This window comes from Haliotis cracherodii, unplaced genomic scaffold (assembly GCF_022045235.1).
Source record: "Haliotis cracherodii isolate W230 unplaced genomic scaffold, xgHalCrac1.p SCAF_32, whole genome shotgun sequence".
Classification (NCBI taxonomy): Eukaryota; Metazoa; Mollusca; class Gastropoda; order Lepetellida; family Haliotidae; genus Haliotis; species Haliotis cracherodii.
This window is the reverse complement of record NW_027266289.1, coordinates 2,662,298-2,682,763: the sequence shown is the minus strand read 5'-3', so window position 1 is coordinate 2,682,763 and position 20,466 is coordinate 2,662,298. Positions and strand designations below refer to the sequence as shown.

The following is a 20,466-nucleotide window of genomic DNA, read 5'->3' as shown; positions in this document are numbered from 1 at the left end:
CATAACTAAATACCTTTATGTTTGAGTTCCTGGCAATGCATGGTGTCTATGTATTGCTAAAGTGAATTGAGTCTGAGATATACTGTTACCTTCCAAGTCCAGATACTTGAGCCCTGGTGTCCTCTGTGGTCTGGTGATGGAGTGTTGGACCTCCCAGTCAGAGCTGTAGGTGCTGGACAAATCCGAGTCTTCACTCTCGTTGGACAACGTGCTGGCTTCTGTAGGATAGTGTTTTCTGTATATGATGAAGTTTTCTCCCAATGATATTTAGTAAAGTATTGTTTGCTGTATTATCTTAAAAGAATTCAAATCCAAGTGTTAAACCTATCACAATGTTTTCGAACTGAAAACAAAGAACCATGCATAACTAAAAAAATGAATACACTGCACATCTTTTATCTATGTGTTTAGATTGTGTTCGCTCTCAGTCTCTACTTCATTGTTTGTATTCCTTTCCATGAAGGGAGCTGCCGGATTCTTCGTAGCCACTCAGTCCTTTCCATTCTGCATATTCCATGATTCTGTATTTCATAAGTTCTTGGCCCCTGTTTGTCATAGAAAACAATCCCACCAAAGAACCTCACTGCTACTTCCAGTACAAACGTGTTCCCTCCATCAGGAAGTCTATGGATTCCAATGTTGACCAGATCAGACGGTGGGTCACCAAATTCACCAGTGAAAGATAACACGCAAAGTTCTTCCTTTACCTTCCTGGACAGATCATCCTTAAGTTCTTCTGGATTAATTACCCTAAACCCGATAAAATGGGGCACTTTAGTCTTGTAACCATTCTCCATGACCTCTCTTTGCTCTACTCCCACATAATATGACCCTCCACCTGGAACTTTGGACATAGACGTTATATTGTCCTTGAGTTTAAGATCTTCCCAAATATACTGCACATGAGAGATGTCGATCTTGGGACAGAACAGTTTCAGTTCAACATTCTGAGATTCTTGGTACAGCTGCAGCTTGCTTTGATCAATTCCCTTCAAAGCAGGTGCACCAAGCGATGTCTCGTATCGAGTATGTGCCAGCAAGGAAACTAAATTGAATGTTGTTGGGCTTGTGTTTTTAAAGTGATTGCATAACTTGGTGTTAAAATTTGCTGTTGAAATTCCACATGTGTGAGCTACCTGTATCAATAAAACATCATAAAAGTTTTCAAAGCCTGTTATCTCATGCAACCATGTAGTGTGATATGTGTCCACTAAGGAAGATCCACACTCAATCAGGTCCTGTAGAGTTTTGTCCACAAACTCATGGAAGTACTCCAGATACCTGTCTCCCTCCTTCTGTCCGTGTAGGTGAACCAGCAGATGTCCCCCGAGCGTGTTCCTGAGAGCTGACACTTTCTTCTCTATGTCCAGGAGGATCTTCTTCTTCCTCTTCTTGACCTCCTTATTCCTTCCTGGACCTGTGATGATGTTTCTGTCTGCGTGAACGATAAAGCTGTGAGGACCAGTGACAATGCTTCCCTCTGGGTGACTGATAGAGCTTTCTGGATCAGAGCTGTATTGTTTATATTCACGTTCAAGAGATAAGCACTGTTCACACGTTCCTGAAAGTGTATAAATAAATTACAAATACAAATGCATCTTTTAACAGTATGATAGCTTCAAAGAATGCAGTTATTAAAAAAATTGCCTCGAAGTTGTGTGTTCAAATGCTGAAACTACAATATTCACTGAGAAAGGCAAAATCATGTGAGGTTAATCACATGAAGTAAATCAAGCTGTTTCAGATGAATCCAGAACATTTGATGTCTTTCTATGTTTAAAGATTTCTTTAATGAATCACATTTCTGAATGTATTCTTTCTTTCATAACATTCAAGTTAATCCCAATCTCACAATGGGCATATATGCACACTTTTATCGTCATAGACAGACCATAAATACGTACTTACAAGTTTGCCTGGAATTGATTTCGCATCTGTTCCTTTCTGAGATGATGTTGGCATAATGTACATTGAGCTTTTTCATAGTCGAATGGCATGCATAGGTGGATACGACACTCCTTGTTAGATACACTCATTGAAAACATTACATTTTTCATTTTGGAATTTCAAAGGCTTGAATAAGCCTGGATAAACAGGCTAATTCAATTTTCATGACAGTTTTACAGAGCTTTTCTATCAATGCGATGTGGATGAAGTACAAGATCTCTTCTATCGATATGCTGCTGATTCTAGGCGTGCTATACTTCTCACCCTGTGGATCCAGTGTTCTGGAAGCATGTTAGTGTTCTGGAAGCCTATATTGTCAGATATATGGGGTGCCATGTCGTTTTAAACGGCGATTTTAACACCCTAACTTCTTTACTACTCCACTTTATTTTAAGCATGACGACCCCAAACACATTCCCATTGATGAAGACCTCAATTATAACAGTGATGACACTATTTTACCAAACAAGATTGTGCTGTCAACTTTTCATTGTTTCCAAGTATGTGATCAAGTCAAGTTCACTCAATTTCCGGTGTCATATTCTTTTACCGGTACCGTTAATGACCTAAATATTTGTTACAGTAAATTAAACCTAATATCCAAAAATATCCAGATGAAGTAAATGATAAATTCATGAACTGATCAATAAAACTATATAGTGCATATAATCCTTCTTAAGATGTTTTGATAAACTGTGCTAGTGCATTTGAGAAAGACTTTAGCGTCAAGGACTATACTCGTGTATCAGCAAAGAGACATAACTGGTTTGCATATTCAGGAGACGCCAACTTTGTGCCTTCCTTTCGACTAACAGTACAGCTGGCCGGGCGAATTACATCGACGCCTGGAAATATTACAAAGGGCTCTGTGAAATTAAAAAAAAGTTATCATTGGATGATTCATTGGTCAATTACTTGTCAAATGCTTTAACATCAAAAGACAGTAAATGATTTTATTCTCTTATAAAGCTCGTTTATATCCCTAATAACATTTCTGCAAATGTGTGGATCTTATATTTTGAAAATCTGTTTAAAGCCAAAAAAGTATCGCCAGAGGAGAGCGACTTCTACCAGTATATTGTGTGAAGTTTAATTCCCTTACAGATTTATTGATTTACTCAACTACAGACCTTTTTTTATCTTGATCGAGAAGTTTCGTGTGAAGAAATTTGTAATGCTATTCCTGAAATATTAAGTGGTAAAACGCCAAGTCAAAGTTGAGTGCCTATTGAGTTCTTTAAGAACAATCCTCTGTACTGTACACATTTATTACGAGCTCTTTTCAATGCAATGTCAACATGTGTTTATACAGATCCATGGACAAGGGGTTTATTATACCTTAATATAAGAAAGGTGACAAGAATGTGCCAACAAATTACGGGCCTCTTACATTATGAGAGGTATCAGGTAAATATTTTCGGAGGTTACTTGTGACATGTTATGTGTCTAGAAGTGGTCATGTACCTAAATTAGGGACTTCTAATGTTAAGAGTAAGCTATTTCGTTTGATAATATGTTTGCTAAATGGTTTTATTGTATGTTTGGTGTCCGATATGGATGTCTCATTTTATCTTTTCTTTATGCTTAAAGGAAGAGAATGGCCAAAGGTATGTAGAGATAGGTATTCTTAACATATTATGAAATTATTATAAATTAGTATAAATATTTGAACATATCATTTACCGACATCGTTGTATTTGTGGATATTACAGTGGTAGGCTTGCTGGATAGGAGGTTGGATAAGTTATCTAACTATTGTAATAAATGGCAGCTAAAAGCAAATGTGAAAAGACTAATGGTATTAAGAAAGGCAGACAGACTTAGGAAATAGGAAAAGTTTGTTTTGATTGGGACATATTATACATACATCTTCATCTTGCTATCCCTTTTTAACCTCATGTTGGTGGCATGTTGCCCAGACAATTCTCTCTGCTTCGGTTATGAGTTCGACCTAATATTCATAACACTATTAATCTACTGTACGATTTTTTTAGCACATATTTGACGTCAAGGTTTTGCCAGTTTTTATGTATGATACTGAAGTATGGAGCTCTTATTCCGTCACCAGCTATATCATGTGTTTATAACAATTGCTGTGAAGATTGTTTGCACTTGAGTAGAACCACACCTAATATAGTAGCAAGGGGTGAGTTGGTCGTTTCTCCCTTAATGTTTGTCAGTATGTCAGGAAAATAAAGTAATGGGTGAGTATGTTGTATCAGCAGCAAACTACTATTTTAAAAAGTGTTTATAAATGTCAGTATAACATTGCTGAAGTTGGACTCAATTGTTTGCTACCAAAACGTGGGATGTATCAGGATGTTCTTGTAAAGACAGGTGTTTCGCTATAGATAATCAAGTTTGGTTTGAAAATATTGCTTGTTTCGTTAAAATTGAAATGTACAGAAGTATAAGGTTCGAAAATAATTTTGGTTACAGTGCCAGCCTATTGTATTGCATTCTGTAAAATGTGCGTGAAGTAGAAATCACAAAAAGGGGGTGCTTTGATATTGTGTACAGCTTCAAAGGAAGGACAAGGCCGTCATCAACAACCATGATCTACACACAACCCTTTACACTAGTTCTAACAGTTCAAAACACACACACCTAAATTTATTTACCAAAGCACATATCCATGTGTAGCAAAGTGTGAAGGTTGTTAAAGTTATTTATATGTCCAATATATTTCATGGATAATTAACGGACACAAAACTAATTTCTAGCTGTGAACATTTAAAAGACTGATGTAAATAGTAGCTCAGGCCCATCCTGCACACCACATAGTAGCGCTGACTTAATAATCGGGTAGTTATGAATGCAAAATAATAAAGATAGTGCTATTGTATTGGTGTGGATACTCCCATAGCAGGAGCCATCAAGTTATATGTGGTTGTGTGTAGGCTTCGAATAAAGGATAAAACTATCTTTGTCAAAGTCAGCTCTAAACACTGAAAAGTATGCTACATATTCGCAACATTCACATGCTTGTGGATATAAGACCCAAAGAGCAAAGTGACTTGTTTTCGTTTTGCTGATATCTACAATCTACTGCGATATTTTTACCCAGTGGTCTGTGGCGTCTGGTTTAGCTAATCTTACAAAAAAACACAGAGGGGTTGTGATATCTACAATTACATTGTTTTTAGATATTTTGTTACAGCACTAAATGGGTATGTTTCACCTTCTAAATTAAATGCCATGGGTGCACACTGTATATCACAGTAAGGCTGAAACTACTTACTTGTTGACATCATTTGTATCCTGTGACATGTTTTCCTTCTCTGGCTGCTTGGATGCTGTCGAATATCCGAGGGTTCTTCATGGGATGCTTCCTCATCCGTAATCAGAATTCGAATAACTTTATCGCTTCACAAGGCCATGTGGGACCTGTGGTGTTGAGCTCAAAAGTGTAGATGACTTACACTGGTAAACCTGCAGGGAGAAACGTGAAAGTTACTCAGCTGAATGTTGGTTGTTGGTATGACAGCAGGTAATCATGTGACTCACATCGTGATTATGCCTCACTAGTAATGGCCTTAACCCTAACTGCTTACAATGCTGCAGTGTGTGCAAACGGTATGCAAAGACAAACTCAAATTAAAGCAACAAATCATTTTAAATAGTGATAATACAAGGTGTTCGGTAAAAAGCGAGAATATCCTACCAAAATACAACCACGTAAAAAATTGAAATTATTCTCCAAACAATATTTTAAAAGTTTTACTTAATCCTGATGTAACATCCTTCGAGCAAGAGTTGTATAAAGGCTTTGAAGTCTTCACAAAAAGAGTGTGATCGATAATACCTAACATTGTAGACACCAAAAGCTGGAATTGCTGTGTGCCTGAGGCTACTTTACATTTCCGGACCTACTTAGATACCATGCCGCAGTTTAACATGAATATCCCAATCAGACACAGTATACTGACTCCGAGCCGACCAGTACTTGTTTAGCCCCTTAATGCAAAGCCCCAGACAGGGTAGCAACAAGTACCATCTTTTAACGCCTTTTGGTATCATGTGGCCGGGGATCGAACGCTGAACTTCCGCGCTCCGGGCGGATGCTCTATCACTGGACCACGGAGGCGGGAGGAATATTGTTAGACATGAAGGAACAGTTGACTGTTGGAAATATGAAGACATTCCACTTGTCATACAATCTTACGGATAGTGTCATGTTACTCTGAATATGTAGGCATGGATGTTTATATGAGGGAGATGGGGCATTTTCATTGGCCAGTGAAAGTTTTCGTGTGTTGGACCAGTATCGAAAGACATCTGATCATTGATGTACCTGAAGCTTAAATTGAACTTCAAGGCCAAATTTCCTTGTTTTTGATTTTGTAAAACCGTGCAGAAATTCCGACTAATGTGCACGAAGAAACAGATCAGCATAGACAGGAAAAACATTGTGCCCATGTGGATGCCTACGTCTTGCCAACATGTTTTACCCCAAAATGTTGTCAATGAGGAAGTCACATATTATTTTCTAAAACAAATTCAGATGACATTTACATGTCCTGTATCTTTATACACATAGATGTAATTATATATATTTTAAATATTCTAAATACAAACAGCAAGCATTATGTTCACGTCCCCGGAACATTCATAGGGGTGGATGTGTCTATCTATCCTTGTATGGAATTATTTAAGACTTTAGAATCCGGAACAAAACCCCAATGGATGGAATTGATAGTACATTTGTGTGGTTTGGACATATATATTTTTCCCACATTTAACATGCTGACTTTTATACAGAAACAAGGTAACTGTGCTTCATAGAAAGTTGTGTAAATGTTATGATATTGAAAATAGCAACTTATTATTTGGTCATTCGTCTCATTAATGTTTTATCATAACAAATTCATTGACAAAACCCATACCTGGTAAGAAACGACAGAATGGCACGCCATGAAAGACGGAATGAGGGTGTAACAATGTCAACATCGTGTATGACCTTCATCTGCGTTGATTCATAATACCACAAGAAACAATACCCATATATACAAAATATACAATTTTGTATATTTGGTATTTCCAAAATATACAATTTTGTATAGTTGGTATTTCCAAAACTATACAATTTTGTATATATGGATAGATTTTACCACTGCTTCATTGAATTTTTTGAACTCGTAAGAGGTTTTCTTGGGGTTTCAAACTAATATTACCGAACAGTATTTTTGCACGTGACAATAACACGTTAATACTATTTCATTATGGCAACTATATTTGGAGTGTTATGAAATAACTTTTATTTCTTTATGTTGACAGCATTTTACATAAGAAATAGAACATTTGTGCAGATTTTAGTAACAGATAATGTAAATAATACCGCTGTCTTTATTAGATCGCGGTTTGAAAAAGCACTGTTTGTATAACGAAAGGCTGCTGCTGTTTTAATTAGGTCGGAGTTAGAAAAGCACTGTTTGTTTAACGAAAGACTGCCGCTGTATAAACTTAATTGGGGTTAGAAAAGCACTGTTTGTATAACGAAAGGCTGCCGCTGTCTTAACTAGGTCGCGGTTAGAAAAGCACTGTTTGTATGGGGAAAGGCTGCCGCTGTCTTAACTAATTCGGGTTAGAAAAGCACTGGTTGTATAACGAGAGGCTGTCTAAACTAGAATAACCACTAAACGGAATAGCAAGAGAGTAGCCTTTTAGCGATTGTCACGATCATTGCAAAATAATAGATAAAAAATCCATGAATTTAAAATTTTACAACGAAACATATATAGGAAACACATCGTTGGAATAAATTCCTATTATATTACGTTCACGACATTAGTTCTGGAGTTTTCAAAGTAAAATTTAATATATATGTTTCTGTGATTTCATGTAATGGTGATTCTAAATATGAAATATTGGTTGATATTGTTTGTCAAACAGTTGTACACACCGTCCATTGTGATACTTCTACTTAAGGATGTTTGTTTAGTCAATTGGCATGCGTTGGCAGAGTTTGTAATTAGGTACATCCGGACTCCAGTTAATCAAGGCAGCTACATCAGTTGAGAGTGTGAGCAACTGGAGAAGAGGCGAGCAACTCAATGTGATTAACGAATTAGTGGAATTTTAATAAATAAACGAACGCCTGTCGCAAAAATGCATTCGAACATTGAACACGCACAATCGCAGATTTCTATGGTACATTTGAGGGTGAACGTGAACGAAGCCATGCAAGATGCCTAACAGCGATTTGTCTTCAGAACACACAGTGAGCTCAGGTGAGTTTATTAATGATGATATTTTTATTCATTCATAGATATGGCGATCATGAGAGCTGACACTATATGTGTTCGCAATAGAACATTTGGAAGACTAGACACATATTGATTCACTACATGACTACATCAAATCCAGTATTTGTTTAATGCAACAGGTTTAAAGCATTCAAAATTGTGCATTATTATAAAATACAATGTGTGTTGCTTCGTATCCCATGTAAAATACATTAATTATTTGTTTTAAATATAATTTAATATTACTATGAGTTTTACATTATAACTAAAATTATGGAGTCTTGCATGTCGAGCCAACAAACTATTGTACATACTATTCACATTGGAATTTCTGTTTACTGTGTTTGCGGTGGGGTCCAGACAATTCCCCAAAGGGACAATTCCAAATACTACTGCGTAAAATATTAATGCTGATTTGGAAAAAATTACCAAATGGATGAAAGTAAGTAAAATTGAATCCAGAGAAAACAGAAGCTTTCTATTTCACGTTAAATTAAAGTCTTCCCAAGTGCAAAACCTAATCTTAAAATGAAAGGAATTAATATTTATGACTTTGGGAATGATATTTCAGTCAGATTCTGATATTGACGAGTTAAAAAGGAAATCCCTATGATTAATTGCCTTAGAAGTCTTAGATACCTTTCTGGTGTCCACCGCCGTAAACCATACTCACTCACTCAGTTAAATAACTTCTTTCACATAAATCGTTAGAAGTTATGAACAAGCATATAATGCCCATATTTGGGATAATTGTACCAAGTACAAGATTGAATCCTAGAATGTTTCCACTAAGATTCATTCCGGAAGCTGAAATATTGCCGATGAGGCGTTAAATTTTAACTCACTCACTCAATACGGACTATACGGACTATTTGTGGGGCGATAAGGGGTTCAGGCCACGAGAAAATATATAGAGAAACTAACACAGCCATTACACCTTTTTACAAGATGGAAAACATCTTTGCTGTTAGTAATTACATTTATAGAAATCAAACCAATATACAGGCTATATGTTGTAGAACAGAATGCTTTGCCAAGTTATTCCTACCTGATACCATTAATAATTGGAATAGTCATCTGATATAGAGGATTATTAAACTTGGACAGTGTGACTTATATACAGTTAAGCCATGATACCAGATTTTGTCACATAATCCTTTATCGCCTCGGACTCGGTTGTAGTGATTTAAACTTCCATCGGCTTAAAAGACAATATATTAAGAAACGATTCGCCTTTCTATTCTAAAGGCTAAGTGAGTTTATATTCAGTGGTTTATGGGAAACAATTTGTCAATTTAGCTATTTTGAAATCGGTCCATGTACATCCTACGTTAGGGTGAATTTGCACTAATGTTATAACTTAAGAATTAAATCATATTTTAAGACACGTATTAAGTATTAAACAGTTAAATAGCTTTTCTTAGTAATTGAAAACCTTTCCATCGACCGCACCAAACTGTTGACCAATCGTTTTTCATGTATTCCACGTCAAATAAGATCAGAACACGTGTATAATTACAACATCCCCAGGATACCAATAACAACGAAATGTACAAATTAACAAACATGACCAACATTATTATTTCATGATAATGTAGGTGTCATGCATGTATTTATAGCTATATAAACATATGCTTAATTATTCAGTTTGTGTGAAGTCGGTCATAAATACAAGAAACAGTTGATTCTGAAATTCTTTAATCTTGTACTTTTAAGTATATTTTCCCAATATTATGTTATCCCCAAAAGGGCAATTATATTCATGTTATATTTATCAGTCAATTTTTTAATACGAATTACATAACATTTATGCTACTTTGATTTTATAAGACCAATGTTGTTGTTACAGATTCAGAGACCGACTAGGTTCATTAAATGTCGTAAAAGTGCCGGGACATAATGTGGTGGCAATACATTCTCTAATTAACACCTGTCTCAAAGGGACGGGCCATTTGGGTTTGTCCTCAGGGAATGTGTTATGCAATTTGTGTATTCACGAAATAACATTCAACAAGTCGGGTGATTAAGGATTGATGCATTTGTACTTCATATAAATAAATGAATTACATTATTTTCTTAATCGTGTGCGAAATACACATAATGTCGGAAAGCGCAAGTTAAATCCCCAAATACTGACTTCGTTCCTAAATAAATCACAACTCTCACTTATAATTGTATCACTTTAAATTTTAATGATGTAAATCACGTATCTGTCACTTTTTAATGTAGAATACGTCAGTCACTCAACCAGTTCCACTATTATTTTCCCAAAAGATCAAAGATTAAAAACAGTTATCAAGATTTAATATCCATATCGTTAGATATATCTAATCTTAACATTGAAACATCTTCATGTATTATTCTGTATTGAATGACATTAGATATATGCTCCTATACCGCCGCTGGTGTCTTAATTTGCGAGAATTAAACATTTAGTTTGCATCCAACCATGCGCGTCCCAAATTATACAGCGTCAAGATTTCAGAGCTCCAAATAAGTTTTCCAAAGTAGAAATTAAGCAAAATGAATATTTATCAAGTTTCCTTTTGCTAGAACATATGCATGCTGTTATGGTTTTTTAAAAAAAAATCTTCGTTCTCTCTGTTGTTAACAATATTAAAACAACAAGTACTATAAAATATAATACGGAAATATATTACATATCATTTACGCATCCGGCTGCTCACAAAACAATGCTATTAAACAATATTTGTGTCCCAGGGACTGAATACCAATTAGACCAAGCCAGCTCTACAGATACTGACTCTCTCAAAGACAGCAAGTTACATTATACAGTTCATTGAAAACTGTAATCACAAACATATCTAATGCTACTTCAACACTTTATCATATACTTAGCAGTTGAATATTCTGTAAAATTGAAATTAATCCTCTATTAGTTTACAGTGACGATTCTTGCAGGCTATATAATGCAGGCACGTCCCGTTATGTATCATTCAATCTTTATCTTTCTCACTTTCTTATAAAGGCATAATGATCGATAATCTCCTTTGTTGCAGTGTGAAATGTTAATTTATTGTCAGTAAGGCTGATCCCTTTCTCCAGACATAAATTGATCACTCACCAACAACTGACAAGGGATTACTCCTCGTTAAGGCAATACTAAGTGATACAATATACTGCAGATTAATTAACTAATTAAGGGTTAAATGAGATTGTTTACTCAGAGTGTGATGTAATCCGTTTGATGTCGAATTACAAAGAGTGAATCTTCAAAAAGGGTAAGCATACCCAACACTATCAGTAGCACCTGGCATTCCCAAATAGTGTTGTTCTAATACATCAAGCTATAATACTGACACGTTGCTTAAGGGTTATCGGAATAAACTTGAATTTGATTTTCACATATTCTCCTCCATTGCTCATGAGCATATACATGGATATACATACATATGCATTATAAATTTGAAATGCAATTGTAAATAAAGTTGGTGTTTTTCTTCAGAAGAGTCGTAAGCGAGTCCTCGGGATACGCCATCGCAACCTTCCCGTCCAGAAGAAACAGAGGTATGAGGACGCATTAAAGATAGCTCAGTTGATGCCCTACGAGAAAAGTAACTATGACGAAGACGGCATAAAGATGTGTTACAGTACGACCAAAGAACCGCGAGTCGACGGAACTGCAGATGGCGAAAAGGCTCGCAGATGAGACATACATGAAGAAGCTGGACAGTACAGCAGCTTTCCCTAAGGCAAGACGTGTCCGTTGACCACCATCCAAAAACCCATTCCCTGACATGAAGAAGGATATGTCATGGGTCAATACCGAGTATGGAATCCCGTGGTGTGGTGTGGTGTGGTGTGGTGCGGTGTGGTGTGTGTAACGTAATATATGTGGGTGGGTTAGTGACTGAATTTGCGGATGTGTGTGTTCGTTGTACTTCTATGTACTTCTTCTTCTTCTTTTTGTTCATTGTCAAGATGCTGTGTATTACTTCCCAGACTGATGACATGTGTTAACATTTTTTATCTTCAAATATCACGATGTGCCCACTGATACCGTCATTATGTTGATTGCCTGATTGTTTAGAACTATCAGTCGCGATATGTTATATGACTGCTTTGTATAACATCGGCATGCTGTTCACTTTCATTGGGACTGGATGCTTTGCACAATAGCGATAGTATCTCACTGTTAATTATTTTTTTATCATTTGCATTTACATAAGTAAAGAACATATCAATTTAATCTGAATACGTCAATGTGTTAATTTCTTGTTCTAAAAAGTACAGGTATCAGTATTCATATTCGACTTCTCATCATTTGTATTTGTAAGAATTTTTTTGAATTTTCTTGCACCTGTTGTACATTACATTTATGGTCGTAGTTTGTTGACTTTGCTAACAATATTAGACTGAGCCCCAAGAAATGTTTTGAACATTTGATTGCATTTTAAGCAATTTTGTGCCGTCTGGACAAAGTTCATACCAACAAATGTAACAGTGGCAAAAGTAAAAAAAAAAAGATGGTGGATGTAAAATTTCGGAGTTAAATCAGTACTTTTAAAAAATTGGGAATAGTTTCTGCGCGACCGGCCACCTGGGTTCCAGCCACTAATGCCTAAGTCCACTATTGCCTACAAATAAATAAAACAGTGTGGAATAAATCCTACACAATGAAAACAACATACCCATGCTAGGAATGAACTCTTTGAATTTTTTTTGAAATCATCAAATATCTGCTGGTGTATATACTATAAGAACTAATGCAATGATGCAGAAATGATGCACTGATAGTAGGTGTCGCTGAAAATCACTGGTGCATGACTTTGTTTATTGTAGGCCGTAGGCATTAGTGGACGAGGACGCCACCTTGGAGCAATACTGCCACAAACGTGCAATGTCCCTTTCCCCATGTTGAAGCATATTGAGAAAAGGATACCTTTGTACTTATTATCTTTTGTAAAACATAAAACATTAATACAACATATATCCCCATGTTATGGGTTTTCGGACGCTGAGTAAACATTCATAGTTTTTCACATGAACAACTGTAACACATCTCATTCACTTATAAAAGACAACTTTATAATAAAAAAAGTCATTATTGGATTATTAACAATTTCTGATTGTCCTGTTTTCGATCAGAGCTTTCAGCAGCATAGGTTATCGGACATCATACGTTTTCTATCACGAATACTTGCACTATAACGTGGGGTGTGGCGTCACACAGAAATTGTAAATACTCAGAGTCAGATGATGGCTTGTTTTTAAGATAAAGTTGTCTTTTAGCCTGTAAGTGAATGCGATGTTTTACAGTTGTTCATGTGATTAGCGAGAAAACTGTGAATGTTTCTTCAGCTTCCAAAAACCCATAACATGGGGATATATGTTGTATAAATGTCTTATGTTTGCAATGGAGTTTTGTTTTTTTCAACGAAAGGTAAGTAAGTACAAGGTAAGTTTTTTTCAATATTCTTCAACATGGGGAAAGGGTCAGACATTGCACGCTTGTAACAGTTGTCCTTGTGTCTGGGGGATGGGGGTTGAAGTTTATGGCAGTATTGCTCCCAGACCTGGCGGGTAGCCAGGTGCGCGGAAGCTATGCCCGATTTTTTAAAAGTACTGATATAACTTCGAAAGTTTATTGCATCTGCCATCTTGTTTATTTGACTTATTGACTTTTACCATTGACTTATTACATTTCTTGGTGTGAATGTTGTCCAAACTGGACGAAATTGCTTAAAATGCAATCAAATGTTTAAAAAAATTCTGGGGGGCATGCCCTCAAACCCCCCTAGACTTTTCCTCTTTTTTCGGGTAAACCTACTCACGTCCCTGCGTTATAGTGCAAGTATTCAGCATAGAAAACGTATGATGTCCGGAAATGATCCCATGATTGTGTTATGAATAATAATAAAGGCATGTTTGATGCTGAAAACTCGAAAACAGGACAATCCGCAACGGTTTTCCGGCAACACGATATTTTCGGAGTATTTTAAAAAAAATATCTTTCATTATATTTTGAAGAGAATTTTTCCAAGGACAGCGGTTTTTAAAAAAACCGCGATTTTCCGCGTTCCACCTAGATTTGACATTATAACAATGTTTTCCCTACAATTAAACCGACACCTCAGAACAAACCAAATTCAACACTTTAAATTAATAATAAAATAGTTTTCATCCTCTGTGCAATCCACACTGTTGGCTAAATCTGCTATGTGTATGAGAGCATGTTACAAATCACATCGCGGCCTCCCCATACAAACGAATCCAAGCTCAGCTCAAATTGATTTCAACACTTCAAAACAGAAGTCACCGCCAATGCAATCACCCCCGACAGCTAATCCTCTCTGTGCATTTGACCATAAAGTCTACTCACATACCAAGCACAGCGCCAGGAAAAGTACCAGACGCCTCAATCGCTGACCCGTCAATATCATTGCAAGGAGAGTATGTACTCCCGCTAACAGTGTGGAGTACTAATTAAACAGTCCAGTAATGTTATACGCCACAATATCAGTTTTTTTGTAACTTGCTGATACTATTTTGCACATACAAAACAATTATCCTCCTTTACAAACCTATACAAAGAAACACAGTGCTCAACTTTAAACACTTCAATTTGCATATATATATAATAATTATACACAAATACATAACAATTATCTCCCTTTACCAATATATACAAAGAAAAAAAATTTGGATATACCATATATACAAATTTGTATATTTTTGTATATGTCGTATATCCAATCTTGTATATTTTTGTATATATCATCATTCCAATCTTGAATATCCTTTGGAAATATCATCTTTGCAAAGGATATACAAGCTTGTATATATGGATTTTTTTTGCAGTGTACAGGCGCGGCAGTGGCAGTGCATTGAAGACACCAAATGAGTGAAAACAGCATGGGAGATCTTGGTCCAACCTTGCATAACTGACCTGACACTACCTACCTGTACGTGTTTTTTTAATAAGTACAAGTGTGTGAGTACCATGATCCGAACATACACGCACGCATCCAGCATCAAGTCGAGGAGATGTGTTCATGAATATGTATTGAATAATTAATTTCAGAATATATTTATTTTTATTGAACTTTATTTGAAGCACTGTTATTCTATTTCCGGTAGTATTCGCAGTTATCTACCAAAACCAGTAAAGACATGTTGATCATTTGACCTGTGAGATATCAAGTAGCGGTTGGTAATGTGGACATTCAGAAAATAAGAAATGCAAGAATAACTCATGAAGAGGCAAGGTCAAAATGACACAGCCTTTAAAGGACACATCCAAATGCTTTCTGCAGTTAAGCATTTAGGCGACACTTATTATATTTCTTGGCTTACGGATTTCAAACTCATTTCAAAAGTGAGGTAGGTCAATTTAAAAAAAAAAAGATTCTCAGAATGTTTGTACTTGAATTTTGTCCTAAAACGTTAGGTAGGTATAATAAAAACTGTTCTGGAGTAACAAAATGAAACAATTACTTTTTTTCAAGAACATTTTATTATTTTCCTAGCACTCAGCTTGTGTACAAATGGCAATATAACAATATTCATGTCATTGGTGGAAATGCATGGAAGACGCTGCTATTTTGGCAGCATGGGCGACAATAAACACTTTCAACACCAGCCAACCAGAATATTATTGTTTTGACACTGAGTTACCAGACACTCTTGTGCTTCTACATGTTTGGACATACACTATTTGAAAGGTCTAATTGATCATATTTATAAATATGAAAGTTGTGTGTATCACATTATTTAAATAATTCAATAACAACTTAATTAAGTTCATTTTAATTAAAATAATGTGAGCTAACACATTCATTATGTCCAGATTAAGGACCAAGGAAGCGAAAATTTAACGATTTTCGGCAAATATATGATTTTTTATAATTCACTTGCCTATATTCATTGTTTATGTAATTGGACAATTATTTTAAAAAGAATTACAATAAATATCTGTTATCACCCATTTCCCGATAATATTAATAGTGACTGTCCAATCACTAACATGAGGAAATACCTCCGTTTTCGAAGCACCGTATGAATAATACGTACGTCTAAGACTGCCATGTCAGTATCCATATAAAAACTTTTATTATTTCATAATACAGAAGTAACATACACTGGAGTCGTTTCGTAGCTGTAACATGTAAAAATGTGTTAATGCATGGTTTCTAGTGACGCTTTCTTCCCCATACCTGCTACAAGGTTCGTGATTGGTCAAAGTTAAGCATGTGACCTAAGGCAGCCAATCAAATTCGGAACTTCATGGATGCATGGTACGTTACGAGCTGTGACAAAGATTTCTTATGCATATGTTTTGGCATTAAACATCGTGTACGAGCCGAGAAATAGAGGCGACAAAAGCCGAGATGTCATTTAACTTACAATACACGTGATTGCACAAAAAGATCGAAATAATAACTTAGATGTCAGTTTGGCAACTTTTAGATATTTTTATTTTATTTTATGTATTACTTTGTGTAATATATTTAAAGATTTGCTTGAAACCTCTTTATTTTGCTGTTTGATATGTTCGATTAGGACCCGTTTCAATAACACGGGAATAGTGAATAATCTTTAATCTATTGTTAAATTGATTACGCATTTCAGATATTGTGAAATGTGATAGATTTACTAAATGAATGATATGATAAGTAGGGTAATAAGATTATATACTATTTTGACGTGACTGGGCCGGTCTACGCCTGCGCTGTCTGGTGACTCGTTGCATCTTGGTGGGTGCGCCGGACAGTGTTGAACGATTTAAACTGGTCGCCACTGCGTTTTGCATTGACAAGCTTCGATGGATCCCAGCGAGAAATATCAGAGTGACTTCCCTTTGTTTTACACTCGCGGAGCAAATGAAATGTTTTTGTTTGTTTGAACTCTTTATGCATTGTTTAAAGTAAAGATCGGCGGTAATAAAAAAGGAGTTATTTGTATTTTTTTTTCAACATTTGGCTTTTGAAAGAGCGTTGCATCCTTAAACCAAGTAATTAAAAAATGTTGTCTTAGCTGTTTGACCTTGAACGAGGGTAAAACACATTATCTTGCACATCACTTCACACTGACAAATCATAATTAACCTGTACTCTTAACAATTTCCATATAAAATATGTGTCCTGTATACAACAATCACGAAAAAGACATGAATTGTTACACAAATGTCCATGATCACCCGTAATGCTTTTAAATCAAGTGCAGCAGATCGTGATTAGAATATAAAGACACTATTTGGTAACACTGACACTTATTGTTAGTTTTCTCATTAATTTGCATGCATTGGAAACATCTCTTCACTACTTTTTTATGTTTTTACCGATTGCGTTTCTTTATGAAGTGAGTATAAATGAAAAAAAGCACAGCCAAAGGCATACAGACAGCTTATGTCAACAGACATCTCAGGTATGATATTTATCAAGAATGCCTTTTGAATCACCAATAAACTTTGGCTTCTTATCATCAATCTCGTTCGTCATAAAACTCATAAAACTGGCATTGACGTTTCTAGATGATAAGCAGCATCTTTTGGACGATAGCATTGAATCACAACCCTATGTCAAAGGCAGTGTGAACTCACGTGGATAGTAACATGAACTCAATCAATCCCTATGTGTGATGGATTAAAGTATAAGTTTGCTCAACCCCCATGTGTGATGGATAAGTGTATAAGCATAAGTTTGCTCAATCCCTATGTGTGATGGATTAAAATATATGTTTGTTCAATCCCTATGTGTGATGGATTAAAGTATAAGTTTGCTAAATCCCCATGTGTGATGGATAAGTGTATAAGTATAAGTTTGCTCAATCCCTATGTGTGATGGATTAAAGTATAAGTTTGCTAAATCCCCATGTGTGATGGATAAGTGTATAAGCATAAGTTTGCTCAATCCCTATGTGTGATGGATTAAAGTATAAGTTTGCTAAATCCCCATGTGTGATGGATAAGTGTATAAGTATAAGTTTGCTCAATCCCTATGTGTGATGGATTAAAGTATAAGTTTGCTAAATCCCCATGTGTGATGGATAAGTATATAAGTATAAGTTTGCTCAATCCTATGTGTGATGGATTAAAGTATAAGTTTGCACAATCCCCAACTGTTGTGTATTAAAGTAGAGGTTTGCTCAAACCCCCATGTGTGATTTTCAAACTATAAGTTTGCTCAATCCATATAACCCATGTATCATGTATTTAACAAAAAAATTGCTCAATCTCAAAGTGTGTTGTATCCCATGTGTGATGGATTAAAGTATAAGTTTGCTCAATCGCTATGTGTGATGTATTAAACTATAAGTTTGCTCAAATGCTTGTGAGTTGTATTAAACTATACGTTTGCTCAATCCCATGTGTGATGGATTCAAGTACAGGTTTGCTCAATCCCCATGTGTGATGTATTTAACTATAAGTTTGCTCAATCCATATAACCCATGTATCATGTATTTAACAAAAAAATTGCTCAATCTCAAAGTGTGTTGTTTCCCATGTGTGATGGATTAAAGTATAAGTTTGCTCAATCGCTATGTGTGATGTATTAAACTATAAGTTTACTCAACGCCGATGTGTGATGTATTATAGTATAAGTTTGCTCAAATGCTTTGTGAGATGTATTAAACTATACGTTTGCCCAATCCCATGAGTGATGGATTCAAGTAGAGGTTTGCTCAACCCCCATGTGTGATGTATTTAACTATAAGTTTACTCAACCCCCATGTGTGATGTATCAAACTATTCTTTGGCTCAAACCCTCTTGTCTGAGTCATTACAGTATAAGTTTGCTCAACCCCAATGTGGGATGGATTAAAGTATAAATGTGTTCAATCCCTATGTGTGATGGATTAAAGTATCAGTTTCCTCAATCCCATGTGTGATGGATAAAAGTATAAGCTTGCTTAATCCCATGTGTGATCGGTTAAAGTATAAGTTTCCTCAACCCCCATGTGTGATGGATTCAAGTATAAGTTTGCTCAATCCCTATGTGTGATGGATTAAAGTATATGTTTGTTCAATCCCTATGTGTAATTGATTAAAGTATAAGTTTGTTCAATCCCTATGTGTGATGGATTAAAGTATATGTTTGTTCAATCCCTATGTGTGATGGATTGAAGTATAAGTTTCCTCAATCCCATGTGTGATGGATTAAAGCACAAGCTTCCTTAATCTCCATGTGTGATGGATTAAAGAATATGTTTGTTCAATCCCTATGTGTGATGGATTAAAGTATATATTTGTTCAATCCCTATATGTGATGGATTGAAGTATAAATGTGTTCAATCCCTATGTGTGATGGATTAAAGTATACGTTTACTTAATTACTATTTATGATGGATAAAAGTATAAGCTTGCTTAATCCCATGTGTGATGGATTAAAGTGTCAGTTTTCTCTATCCCATGTGTGATGGATTAAAGTAAAAGTTTCCTCAATCCCTATGTGTGATGGATTTAAGTATATGTTTGTTCAATCACTATGTGTGATGGGTTAAAGTATAAGTTTGCTCAATCCCTATGTGTGATGGATTGAGGTATAAGTTTCCTCAATCCCTATGTGTGATGGATTAAAGCACAAGCTTCCTTAATCCCCATGTGTGATGGATTAAAGAATATGTTTGTTCAATCCCTAAGTGTGATGGATTAAAGTATATGTTTCTTCAATCCCTATGTGTGATGGATTAAAGTATATATTTGTTCAATCTCTATGTGTGATGGATTGAAGTATAAATGTGTTCAATCCCTATGTGTGATGGATTAAAGTATACGTTTACTCAATCCCTATTTATGATGGATTAAAGTATAAGTTTGCTCAATCCCATGTGTGGTGGATGAAAGTAAAAGTTTCCTCAATCCCTATGTGTGATGGGTTAAAAAATAAGCTCTCTCAATCCCATGTGTTATGGATTAAAGTATACGTTTGCTCAATCCCTATGTGTGATGGATAAGTGTATAAGTATAAGTTTGCTCAATCCCTATGTGTGATGGATTAAAGTATAAGTTTGCTCAATCACATGTGTGATGGATTAAAGTGTCAGTTTTCTCTATCCCATGTGTGATGGATGAAAGTATGAGTTTCCTCTATCCCATGTGTGATGGATGAAAGTATCAGGTTGCTCAATCCCATGTGTGATGGATGAAAGTATCAGGTTGCTCAATCCCTATGTCTGATGGTTTAAAGTATTAGTTTGCTCAATCCCATGTGTGATGGATTAAAGTGTATAAGTTTGCTCAATCCCTTCGTGTGATGGATTAAAGTATCAGTTTGCTCAATCCCATGTGTGATGGATTAAAGTGAACGTTTGC

At 35.7% G+C, this 20,466-nt stretch overlaps 1 pseudogene; it reads right to left on the bottom strand.

Annotated features, from left to right (window-relative positions):
- Window positions 1-399: 399 nt before the first annotated feature.
- On the bottom strand, window positions 400-1,962 carry LOC139477270 (uncharacterized; annotated as a pseudogene).
- Window positions 1,963-20,466: the final 18,504 nt, after the last annotated feature.